This window comes from Salmo salar, chromosome 24 (assembly GCF_965601325.2).
Source record: "Salmo salar chromosome 24, fSalSal1, whole genome shotgun sequence".
Taxonomy (NCBI): domain Eukaryota; kingdom Metazoa; phylum Chordata; class Actinopteri; order Salmoniformes; family Salmonidae; genus Salmo; species Salmo salar.
Genome location: NC_138314.1, coordinates 1,169,460 through 1,181,986, shown reverse-complemented (window position 1 = coordinate 1,181,986; position 12,527 = coordinate 1,169,460).

Sequence of the window (12,527 nt, the reverse complement as noted above, 5' to 3'; positions counted from 1 at the left end):
TTGACACTTTTCAGCAAGCTGCAATCATTAAATACAGAAATAAACCGTTTCTCATAAACAAGGTCTAATTCGTGTTTGACTCACTATGTAAATACGATTTTGCTGTACTGCTTAATCCAGATGATAGGAACACTGTTGACACTTTTCAGCAAGTTGCAATCATGAAATACAGAAATAAACCGTTTTTCATAAACAAAATCTAAATCATGTTTGAGTCACTCTGTAAGTACCATTTTGTCGTACTGTTTAAACTCGATGAAAAGAACATTGTTGACACTTTTCAGCAAGTTGCAATCATGAAATACAGAATAAAAAGTTTTTCATAAACAAGGTCTAAATCATGTTTGAGTCACTCTGTAAGTACCATTTTGCTGTACTGCTTAATCCAGATGATAGGAACACTGTTGACACTTTTCAGCAAGTTGCAATCATGAAATACAGAAATAAACCATCTTTCATAAACAAGGTCTAAATCGTGTTTGAGTCACTCTGTAAGTACCATTTTTGCTGTACTGCTTAATCCAGAAGACAGGAACACTGTTGACACTTTTCAGCAAGTTGCAATCATGAAATACAGAAATAAACCGTTTTTCATAAACAAGGTCTAATTCGTGTTTGACTCACTATGTAGATACGATTTTGCTGTACTGCTTAACCTGTTGGGTCTAGGGGGCAGCATTTGCACGTCTGGATAAAAAAAATGTACCCGATTTAATCTGGTTACTAATCCTACCCAGTAACTAGAATATGCATATACTTATTATATATGGATAGAAAACACTCTAAAGTTTCCAAAACTGTTTGAATGGTGTCTGTGAGTATAACAGAACTCATTTGGCAGGCAAAACCCTGAGACATTTTCTGACAGGAAGTGGATACCTGATGTGTTGTATTGACTTTAAACCTATCCCATTGAAAAACACAGGGGTTTAGGAATATTTTGGCACTTCCTATTGCTTCCACTAGATGTCACCAGCCTTTACAAAGTGTTTTGAGTCTTCTGGAGGGAGATCTGACCGAACAAGAGCCATGGAACGGTGATGTCCCATTAGACACCTGGCGCGCTACTTCATGTTGGGTACCCTCGTTCCAATACGTTATAAAAGACTATGCATTCGTCCACCTTGAATATTATTCATGTTCTGGTTAAAAAAGGCCCTAATGATTTATGCTATACAACGTTTGACATGTTTGAACGAACGGAAATATATTTTTTCCCCTCGTTCATGACGAGAAGTCCGGCTGGCTTACATCATGTGCTAACGAGACGGAGATTTTTGGACATAAATGATGAGCTTTTTTGAACAAAACTACATTCGTTATGGACCTGTGATACCTGGAAGTGACATCTGATGAAGAGAATCAAAGGTAATGGATTATTTACATAGTATTTTCGATTTTAGATCTCCCCAACATGACGTCTAGTCTGTATCGCAACGCGTATTTTTCTGGGCGCAGTGCTCAGATTATTGCAAAGTGTGATTTCCCAGTAAGGTTATTTTTAAATCTGGCAAGTTGATTGCGTTCAAAAGATGTAAATCTATAATTCTTTAAATGACAATATAATATTTTACCAATGTTTTCTAATTTTAATTATTTAATTTGTGACGCTGACTTGACTGCCGGTTATTGGAGGGAAACGATTTCCTCAACATCAATGCCATAGTAAAACGCTGTTTTTGGATATAAATATCAACTTGATAGAACTAAAAATGCATGCATTGTCTAACATAATGTCCTAGGAGTGTCATCTGATGGAGATTGTAAAAGGTTAGTGTATCATTTTAGCTGGTTTTATGGTTTTGGTGACCCTGTCTTTGACTTGACAAAACATTACACACAACTCTTGTAAATGTACTGTCCTAACATACTCTAAATTTATGCTTTCGCCGTAAAACCTTTTTGAAATCGTAAAACGTGGTTAGATTAAGGAGATGTTTATCTTTCAAATGGTGTAACATAGTTGTATTTTTGAAAAATTTGAATTTTGACATTTATTTGGATTCAAATTTGCCGCTCTTGAAATGCACCTGCTGTTGATGGAGTGCACCACGGGTGGCACGCTAGCGTCCCACCTAGCCCCAAGAGGTTAATCTAGATGATAGGAACACTGTTGACACTTTTTAGCAAGTTGCAATCATGAAATACAGAAATAAACCATTTTTCATAAACAAAGTCTAAATCGTGTTTGAGTCACTAGGTAAGTACCATTTTGCTGTACTGCTTAATCCATATGATAGGAACACTGTTGACACTTTTCAGCAAGTTGCAATCATGAAATACAGAAATAAACCGTTTTTCATAAACAAGGTCTAATTCGTGTTTGACTCACTATGTAAATACGATTTTGCTGTACTGCTTAATCCAGATGATAGGAACACTGTTGACACTATTCAGCAAGTTGCAATCATGAAATACAGAAATAAACCGTTTTTCATAAACAAGGTCTAAATCATGTTTGATGCACTCTGTAAGTACCATTTTTGCTGTACTGCTTAATCCAGATGATAGGAACACTGTTGACACTTTTCAGCAAGTTGCAATCATGAAACACAGAAATAAACCGTTTTTCATAAACAAGGTCTAAATCATGTTTTATGCACTCTGTAAGTACCATTTTTTCCGCAATGCTTAATCCAGATGATAGGGAACACAGTTGACACTTTTCAGCAAGTTGCAATCATGAAATACAGAAATAAACCGTTTTTCATAAACAAGGTCTAAATCGTGTTTGCATCACTCTATAAGTACCATTTTTGCTGTACTGCTTAATCCAGAGGACAGGAACACTGTTGACACTTTTCAGCATGTTGCAATCATGAAATACAGAAATAAACCGTTTTTCATAAACAAGGTCTAAATCGTGTTTGCATCACTCTATAAGTACCATTTTTGCTGTACTGCTTAATCCAGTTGATAGGAACAATGTTGACACTTTTCAGCAAGTTGCAATGATGAAATACAGAAATAAACTGTTTTTCATGAACAAGGTCTAATTCGTGTTTGACTCACTATGTAGATACGATTTTGCTGTACTGCTTAATCTAGATGATAGGAACACTGTTGACACTTTTCAGCAAGTTGCAATCATGAAATACAGAAATAAACCATTTTTCATAAACAAAGTCTAAATCGTGTTTGAGTCACTAGGTAAGTACCATTTTGCTGTACTGCTTAATCCATATGATAGGAACACTGTTGACACTTTACAGCAAGTTGCAATCATGAAATACAGAAATAAACAGTTTTTCATAAACAAGGTCTAATTCGTGTTTGACTCACTATGTAAATACGATTTTGCTGTACTGCTTAATCCAGATGATAGGAACACTGTTGACACTATTCAGCAAGTTGCAATCATGAAATACAGAAATAAACCGTTTTTCATAAACAAGGTCTAAATCATGTTTGATGCACTCTGTAAGTACCATTTTTGCTGTACTGCTTAATCCAGATGATAGGAACACTGTTGACACTTTTCAGCAAGTTGCAATCATGAAACACAGAAATAAACCGTTTTTCATAAACAAGGACTAAATCATGTTTGAGTCACTCTGTAAGTACCATTTTGCTGTACTGTTTAAACTCGATGATTGGAACACTGTTGACACTTTTGAGCAATTTGCAATCATGAAATACAGAAATAAACCGTTTTTCATAAACAAAGTCTAAATCGTGTTTGAGTCACTAGGTAAGTACCATTTTGCTGTACTGCTTAATCCAGATGATAGGGAACACAGTTGACACTTTTCAGCAAGTTGCAATCATGAAATACAGAAATAAACCGTTTTTCATAAACAAGGTCTAAATCGTGTTTGAGTCACTCTGTAAGTACCATTTTTGCTGTACTGCTTAATCCATATGATAGGAACACTGCTGACACTTTTCAGCAAGTTGCAATCATGAAATACAGAAATAAACCGTTTTTCATAAACAAGGTCTAATTCGTGCTTGACTCACTATGTAAATACGATTTTGCTGTACTGCTTAATCCAGATGATAGGAACACTGTTGACACTTTTCAGCAAGTTGCAATCATGAAATACAGAATAAAAAGTTTTTCATAAACAAGGTCTAAATCATGTTTGACTCACTCTGTAAGTACCATTTTGCTGTACTATTTAAACTCGATGAAAGGAACATTGTTGACACTTTTCAGCAAGTTGCAATCATGAAATACAGAAATAAACCGTTTTTCATAAACAAGGTCTAAATCGTGTTTGCATCACTCTATAAGTACCATTTTTGCTGTACTGCTTAATCCAGAGGACAGGAACACTGTTGAGACTTTTCAGCATGTTGCAATCATGAAATACAGAAATAAACCGTTTTTCATAAACAAGGTCTAAATCGTGTTTGCATCACTCTATAAGTACCATTTTTGCTGTACTGCTTAATCCAGTTGATAGGAACAATGTTGACACTTTTCAGCAAGTTGCAATGATGAAATACAGAAATAAACTGTTTTTCATGAACAAGGTCTAATTCGTGTTTGACTCACTATGTAGATACGAGTTTGCTGTACTGCTTAATCCAGATGATAGGAACACTGTTGACACTTTTCAGCAAGTTGCAATCATGAAATACAGAAATAAACCTTTTTTCATAAACAAGGTCTAAATCATGTTTTATGCACTCTGTAAGTACCATTTTTGCTGTACTGCTTAATCCAGATGACAGGAACACTGTTGACACTTTTCAGCATGTTGCAATCATGAAATACAGAAATAAACCGTTTTTCATAAACAAGGTCTAAATCGTGTTTGCATCACTCTATAAGTACCATTTTTGCTGTACTGTTTAATCCAGTTGATAGGAACAATGTTGACACTTTTCAGCAAGTTGCAATGATGAAATACAGAAATAAACTGTTTTTCATGAACAAGGTCTAATTCGTGTTTGACTCACTATGTAGATACGATTTTGCTGTACTGCTTAATCCAGATGATAGGAACACTGTTGACACTTTTCAGCAAGTTGCAATCATAAAATACAGAATAAAAAGTTTTTCATAAACAAGGTCTAAATCATGTTTGACTCACTCTGTAAGTACCATTTTGCTGTACTATTTAAACTCGATGAAAGGAACATTGTTGACACTTTCAGCAAGTTGCAATCATGAAACACAGAAATAAACCGTTTTTCATAAACAAGGTCTAAATCATGTTTGATGCACTCTGTAAGAACCATTTTTTTCTGTACTGCTTAATCCAGACGATAGGAACACTGTTGACACTTTTCAGCAAGTTGCAATCATGAAATACAGAAATAAACCGTTTTTCATAAACAAGGTCTAAATCATGTTTTATGCACTCTGTAAGTACCATTTTTGCTGTACTGCTTAATCCAGATGACAGGAACACTGTTGACACTTTTCAGCATGTTGCAATCATGAAATACAGAAATAAACCGTTTTTCATAAACAAGGTCTAAATCGTGTTTGCATCACTCTATAAGTACCATTTTTGCTGTACTGCTTAATCCAGTTGATAGGAACAATGTTGACACTTTTCAGCAAGTTGCAATGATGAAATACAGAAATAAACTGTTTTTCATGAACAAGGTCTAATTCGTGTTTGACTCACTATGTAGATACGATTTTGCTGTACTGCTTAATCTAGATGATAGGAACACTGTTGACACTTTTCAGCAAGTTGCAATCATGAAATACAGAAATAAACTGTTTTTCATAAACAAAGTCTAAATCATGTTTGAGTCACTCTGTAAGTACCATTTTGTCGTACTATTTAAACTCGATGAAAGGAACATTGTTGACACTTTTCAGCAAGTTGCAAACATGAAATACAGAAATAAACCGTTTTTCATATACAAGGTCTAAATCATGTTTGATGCACTCTGTAAGTACGATTTTTGCTGTACTGCGTAATCCAGATGATAGGAACACTGTTGACACTTTTCAGCAAGTTGCAATCATGAAATACAGAAATAAACCGTTTTTCATAAACAAGGTCTAAATCATGTTTGATGCACTCTGTAAGAACAATTTTTTCTGTACTGCTTAATCCAGACGATAGGAACACTGTTGACACTTTTCAGCAAGTTGCAATCATGAAATACAGAAATAAACCGTTTTTCATAAACAAGGTCTAAATCATGTTTTATGCACTCTGTAAGTACCATTTTTGCTGTACTGCTTAATCCAGATGACAGGAACACTGTTGACACTTTTCAGCATGTTGCAATCATGAAATACAGAAATAAACCGTTTTTCATGAACAAGGTCTAAATCGTGTTTGCATCACTCTATAAGTACCATTTTTGCTGTACTGCTTAATCCAGTTGATAGGAACAACGTTGACACTTTTCAGCAAGTTGCAATGATGAAATACAGAAATAAACTGTTTTTCATGAACAAGGTCTAATTTGTGTTTGACTCACTATGTAGATACGATTTTGCTGTACTGCTTAATCCAGATGACAGGAACACTGTTGACACTTTTCACCAAGTTGCAATCATGAAATACAGAAATAAACAATTTTTCATAAACAAAATCTAAATCATGTTTGAGTCACTGTAAGTACCATTTTGTCGTACTGTTTAAACTCGATGAAAAGAACATTGTTGACACTTTTCAGCAAGTTGCAATCATGAAATACAGAATAAAAAGTTTTTCATAAACAAGGTCTAAATCATGTTTGAGTCACTCTGTAAGTACCATTTTGCTGTACTGCTTAATCCAGATGATAGGAACACTGTTGACACTTTTCAGCAAGTTGCAATCATGAAATACAGAAATAAACCGTTTTTCATAAACAAGGTCTAAATCATGTTTTATGCACTCTGTAAGTACCATTTTTGCCGCAATGCTTAATCCAGATGATAGGGAACACGGTTGACACTTTTCAGCAAGTTGCAATCTTGAAATACAGAAATAAACCGTTTTTCATAAACAAGGTCTAAATCGTGTTTGAGTCACTCTCTAAGTACCATTTTTTCTGTACTGCTTAATCCAGACGATAGGAACACTGTTGACACTTTTCTGCAAGTTGCAATCATGAAATACAGAAATAAACCGTTTTTCATAAACAAGGTCTAAATCATGTTTTATGCACTCTGTAAGTACCATTTTTGCCGCAATGCTTAATCCAGATGATAGGGAACACAGTTGACACTTTTCAGCAAGTTGCAATCATGAAATACAGAAATAAACCGTTTTTCATAAACAAGGTCTAAATCGTGTTTGAGTCACTCTGTAAGTACCATTTTTGCTGTACTGCTTAATCCAGAAGACAGGAACACTGTTGACACTTTTCAGCAATTAGCAATCATGAAATACAGAAATAAACCGTTTTTCATAAACAAGGTCTAAATCATGTTTTATGCACTCTGTAAGTACCATTTTTGCCGCAATGCTTAATCCAGATGATAGGGAACACAGTTGACACTTTTCAGCAAGTTGCAATGATGAAATACAGAAATAAACCGTTTTTCATAAACAAGGTCTAAATCGTGTTTGCATCACTCTACAAGTACCATTTTTGCTGTACTGCTTAATCCAGTTGATAGGAACAATGATGACACTTTTCAGCAAAATGCAATGATGAAATACAGAAATAAACTGTTTTTCATGAACAAGGTCTAATTCGTGTTTGACTCACTATGTAGATACGATTTTGCTGTACTGCTTAATCCAGATGATAGGAACACTGTTGACAATTTTCAGAAAGTTGCAATCATGAAATACAGAATAAAAAGTTTTTCATAAACAAAGTCTAAATCATGTTTGAGTCACTCTGTAAGTACCATTTTGTCGTACTATTTAAACTCGATGAAAGGAACATTGTTGACACTTTTCAGCAAGTTGCAAACATGAAATACAGAAATAAACCGTTTTTCATATACAAGGTCTAAATCATGTTTGATGCACTCTGTAAGTACGATTTTTGCTGTACTGCTTAATCCAGATGATAGGAACACTGTTGACACTTTTCAGCAAGTTGCAATCATGAAATACAGAAATAAACCGTTTTTCATAAACAAGGTCTAAATCATGTTTGATGCACTCTGTAAGAACAATTTTTTTCTGTACTGCTTAATCCAGACGATAGGAACACTGTTGACACTTTTCAGCAAGTTGCAATCATGAAATACAGAAATAAACCGTTTTTCATAAACAAGGTCTAAATCATGTTTTATGCACTCTGTAAGTACCATTTTTGCTGTACTGCTTAATCCAGATGACAGGGAACACTGTTGACACTTTTCAGCAAGTTGCAATCATGAAATACAGAAATAAACCGTTTTTCATAAACAAGGTCTAAATCGTGTTTGCATCACTCTACAAGTACCATTTTTGCTGTACTGCTTAATCCAGTTGATAGGAACAATGTTGACACTTTTCAGCAAGATGCAATGATGAAATACAGAAATAAACTGTTTTTCATGAACAAGGTCTAATTCGTGTTTGACTCACTATGTAGATACGATTTTGCTGTACTGCTTAATCCAGATGATAGGAACACTGTTGACACTTTTCAGCAAGTTGCAATCATGAAATACAGAAATAAACAGTTTTTCATAAACAAAGTCTAAATCATGTTTGAGTCACTCTGTAAGTACCATTTTGTCGTACTATTTAAACTCGATGAAAGGAACATTGTTGACACTTTTCAGCAAGTTGCAAACATGAAATACAGAAATAAACCGTTTTTCATATACAAGGTCTAAATCATGTTTGATGCACTCTGTAAGTACGATTTTTGCTGTACTGCTTAATCCAGATGATAGGAACACTGTTGACACTTTTCAGCAAGTTGCAATCATGAAATACAGAAATAAACCGTTTTTCATAAACAAGGTCTAAATCATGTTTGATGCACTCTGTAAGAACAATTTTTTCTGTACTGCTTAATCCAGACGATAGGAACACTGTTGACACTTTTCAGCAAGTTGCAATCATGAAATACAGAAATAAACCGTTTTTCATAAACAAGGTCTAAATCATGTTTTATGCACTCTGTAAGTACCATTTTTGCTGTACTGCTTAATCCAGATGACAGGAACACTGTTGACACTTTTCAGCATGTTGCAATCATGAAATACAGAAATAAACCGTTTTTCATGAACAAGGTCTAAATCGTGTTTGCATCACTCTATAAGTACCATTTTTGCTGTACTGCTTAATCCAGTTGATAGGAACAACGTTGACACTTTTCAGCAAGTTGCAATGATGAAATACAGAAATAAACTGTTTTTCATGAACAAGGTCTAATTTGTGTTTGACTCACTATGTAGATACGATTTTGCTGTACTGCTTAATCCAGATGACAGGAACACTGTTGACACTTTTCACCAAGTTGCAATCATGAAATACAGAAATAAACAATTTTTCATAAACAAAATCTAAATCATGTTTGAGTCACTGTAAGTACCATTTTGTCGTACTGTTTAAACTCGATGAAAAGAACATTGTTGACACTTTTCAGCAAGTTGCAATCATGAAATACAGAATAAAAAGTTTTTCATAAACAAGGTCTAAATCATGTTTGAGTCACTCTGTAAGTACCATTTTGCTGTACTGCTTAATCCAGATGATAGGAACACTGTTGACACTTTTCAGCAAGTTGCAATCATGAAATACAGAAATAAACCGTTTTTCATAAACAAGGTCTAAATCATGTTTTATGCACTCTGTAAGTACCATTTTTGCCGCAATGCTTAATCCAGATGATAGGGAACACGGTTGACACTTTTCAGCAAGTTGCAATCTTGAAATACAGAAATAAACCGTTTTTCATAAACAAGGTCTAAATCGTGTTTGAGTCACTCTCTAAGTACCATTTTTTCTGTACTGCTTAATCCAGACGATAGGAACACTGTTGACACTTTTCTGCAAGTTGCAATCATGAAATACAGAAATAAACCGTTTTTCATAAACAAGGTCTAAATCATGTTTTATGCACTCTGTAAGTACCATTTTTGCCGCAATGCTTAATCCAGATGATAGGGAACACAGTTGACACTTTTCAGCAAGTTGCAATCATGAAATACAGAAATAAACCGTTTTTCATAAACAAGGTCTAAATCGTGTTTGAGTCACTCTGTAAGTACCATTTTTGCTGTACTGCTTAATCCAGAAGACAGGAACACTGTTGACACTTTTCAGCAATTAGCAATCATGAAATACAGAAATAAACCGTTTTTCATAAACAAGGTCTAAATCATGTTTTATGCACTCTGTAAGTACCATTTTTGCCGCAATGCTTAATCCAGATGATAGGGAACACAGTTGACACTTTTCAGCAAGTTGCAATGATGAAATACAGAAATAAACCGTTTTTCATAAACAAGGTCTAAATCGTGTTTGCATCACTCTACAAGTACCATTTTTGCTGTACTGCTTAATCCAGTTGATAGGAACAATGATGACACTTTTCAGCAAAATGCAATGATGAAATACAGAAATAAACTGTTTTTCATGAACAAGGTCTAATTCGTGTTTGACTCACTATGTAGATACGATTTTGCTGTACTGCTTAATCCAGATGATAGGAACACTGTTGACAATTTTCAGAAAGTTGCAATCATGAAATACAGAATAAAAAGTTTTTCATAAACAAAGTCTAAATCATGTTTGAGTCACTCTGTAAGTACCATTTTGTCGTACTATTTAAACTCGATGAAAGGAACATTGTTGACACTTTTCAGCAAGTTGCAAACATGAAATACAGAAATAAACCGTTTTTCATATACAAGGTCTAAATCATGTTTGATGCACTCTGTAAGTACGATTTTTGCTGTACTGCTTAATCCAGATGATAGGAACACTGTTGACACTTTTCAGCAAGTTGCAATCATGAAATACAGAAATAAACCGTTTTTCATAAACAAGGTCTAAATCATGTTTGATGCACTCTGTAAGAACAATTTTTTTCTGTACTGCTTAATCCAGACGATAGGAACACTGTTGACACTTTTCAGCAAGTTGCAATCATGAAATACAGAAATAAACCGTTTTTCATAAACAAGGTCTAAATCATGTTTTATGCACTCTGTAAGTACCATTTTTGCTGTACTGCTTAATCCAGATGATAGGGAACACAGTTGACACTTTTCAGCAAGTTGCAATGATGAAATACAGAAATAAACCGTTTTTCATAAACAAGGTCTAAATCGTGTTTGCATCACTCTACAAGTACCATTTTTGCTGTACTGCTTAATCCAGTTGATAGGAACAATGATGACACTTTTCAGCAAAATGCAATGATGAAATACAGAAATAAACTGTTTTTCATGAACAAGGTCTAATTCGTGTTTGACTCACTATGTAGATACGATTTTGCTGTACTGCTTAATCCAGATGATAGGAACACTGTTGACAATTTTCAGAAAGTTGCAATCATGAAATACAGAATAAAAAGTTTTTCATAAACAAAGTCTAAATCATGTTTGAGTCACTCTGTAAGTACCATTTTGTCGTACTATTTAAACTCGATGAAAGGAACATTGTTGACACTTTTCAGCAAGTTGCAAACATGAAATACAGAAATAAACCGTTTTTCATATACAAGGTCTAAATCATGTTTGATGCACTCTGTAAGTACGATTTTTGCTGTACTGCTTAATCCAGATGATAGGAACACTGTTGACACTTTTCAGCAAGTTGCAATCATGAAATACAGAAATAAACCGTTTTTCATAAACAAGGTCTAAATCATGTTTGATGCACTCTGTAAGAACAATTTTTTTCTGTACTGCTTAATCCAGACGATAGGAACACTGTTGACACTTTTCAGCAAGTTGCAATCATGAAATACAGAAATAAACCGTTTTTCATAAACAAGGTCTAAATCATGTTTTATGCACTCTGTAAGTACCATTTTTGCTGTACTGCTTAATCCAGATGACAGGAACACTGTTGACACTTTTCAGCATGTTGCAATCATGAAATACAGAAATAAACCGTTTTTCATGAACAAGGTCTAAATCGTGTTTGCATCACTCTATAAGTACCATTTTTGCTGTACTGCTTAATCCAGTTGATAGGAACAACGTTGACACTTTTCAGCAAGTTGCAATGATGAAATACAGAAATAAACTGTTTTTCATGAACAAGGTCTAATTTGTGTTTGACTCACTATGTAGATACGATTTTGCTGTACTGCTTAATCCAGATGACAGGAACACTGTTGACACTTTTCACCAAGTTGCAATCATGAAATACAGAAATAAACAATTTTTCATAAACAAAATCTAAATCATGTTTGAGTCACTGTAAGTACCATTTTGTCGTACTGTTTAAACTCGATGAAAAGAACATTGTTGACACTTTTCAGCAAGTTGCAATCATGAAATACAGAATAAAAAGTTTTTCATAAACAAGGTCTAAATCATGTTTGAGTCACTCTGTAAGTACCATTTTGCTGTACTGCTTAATCCAGATGATAGGAACACTGTTGACACTTTTCAGCAAGTTGCAATCATGAAATACAGAAATAAACCGTTTTTCATAAACAAGGTCTAAATCATGTTTTATGCACTCTGTAAGTACCATTTTTGCCGCAAT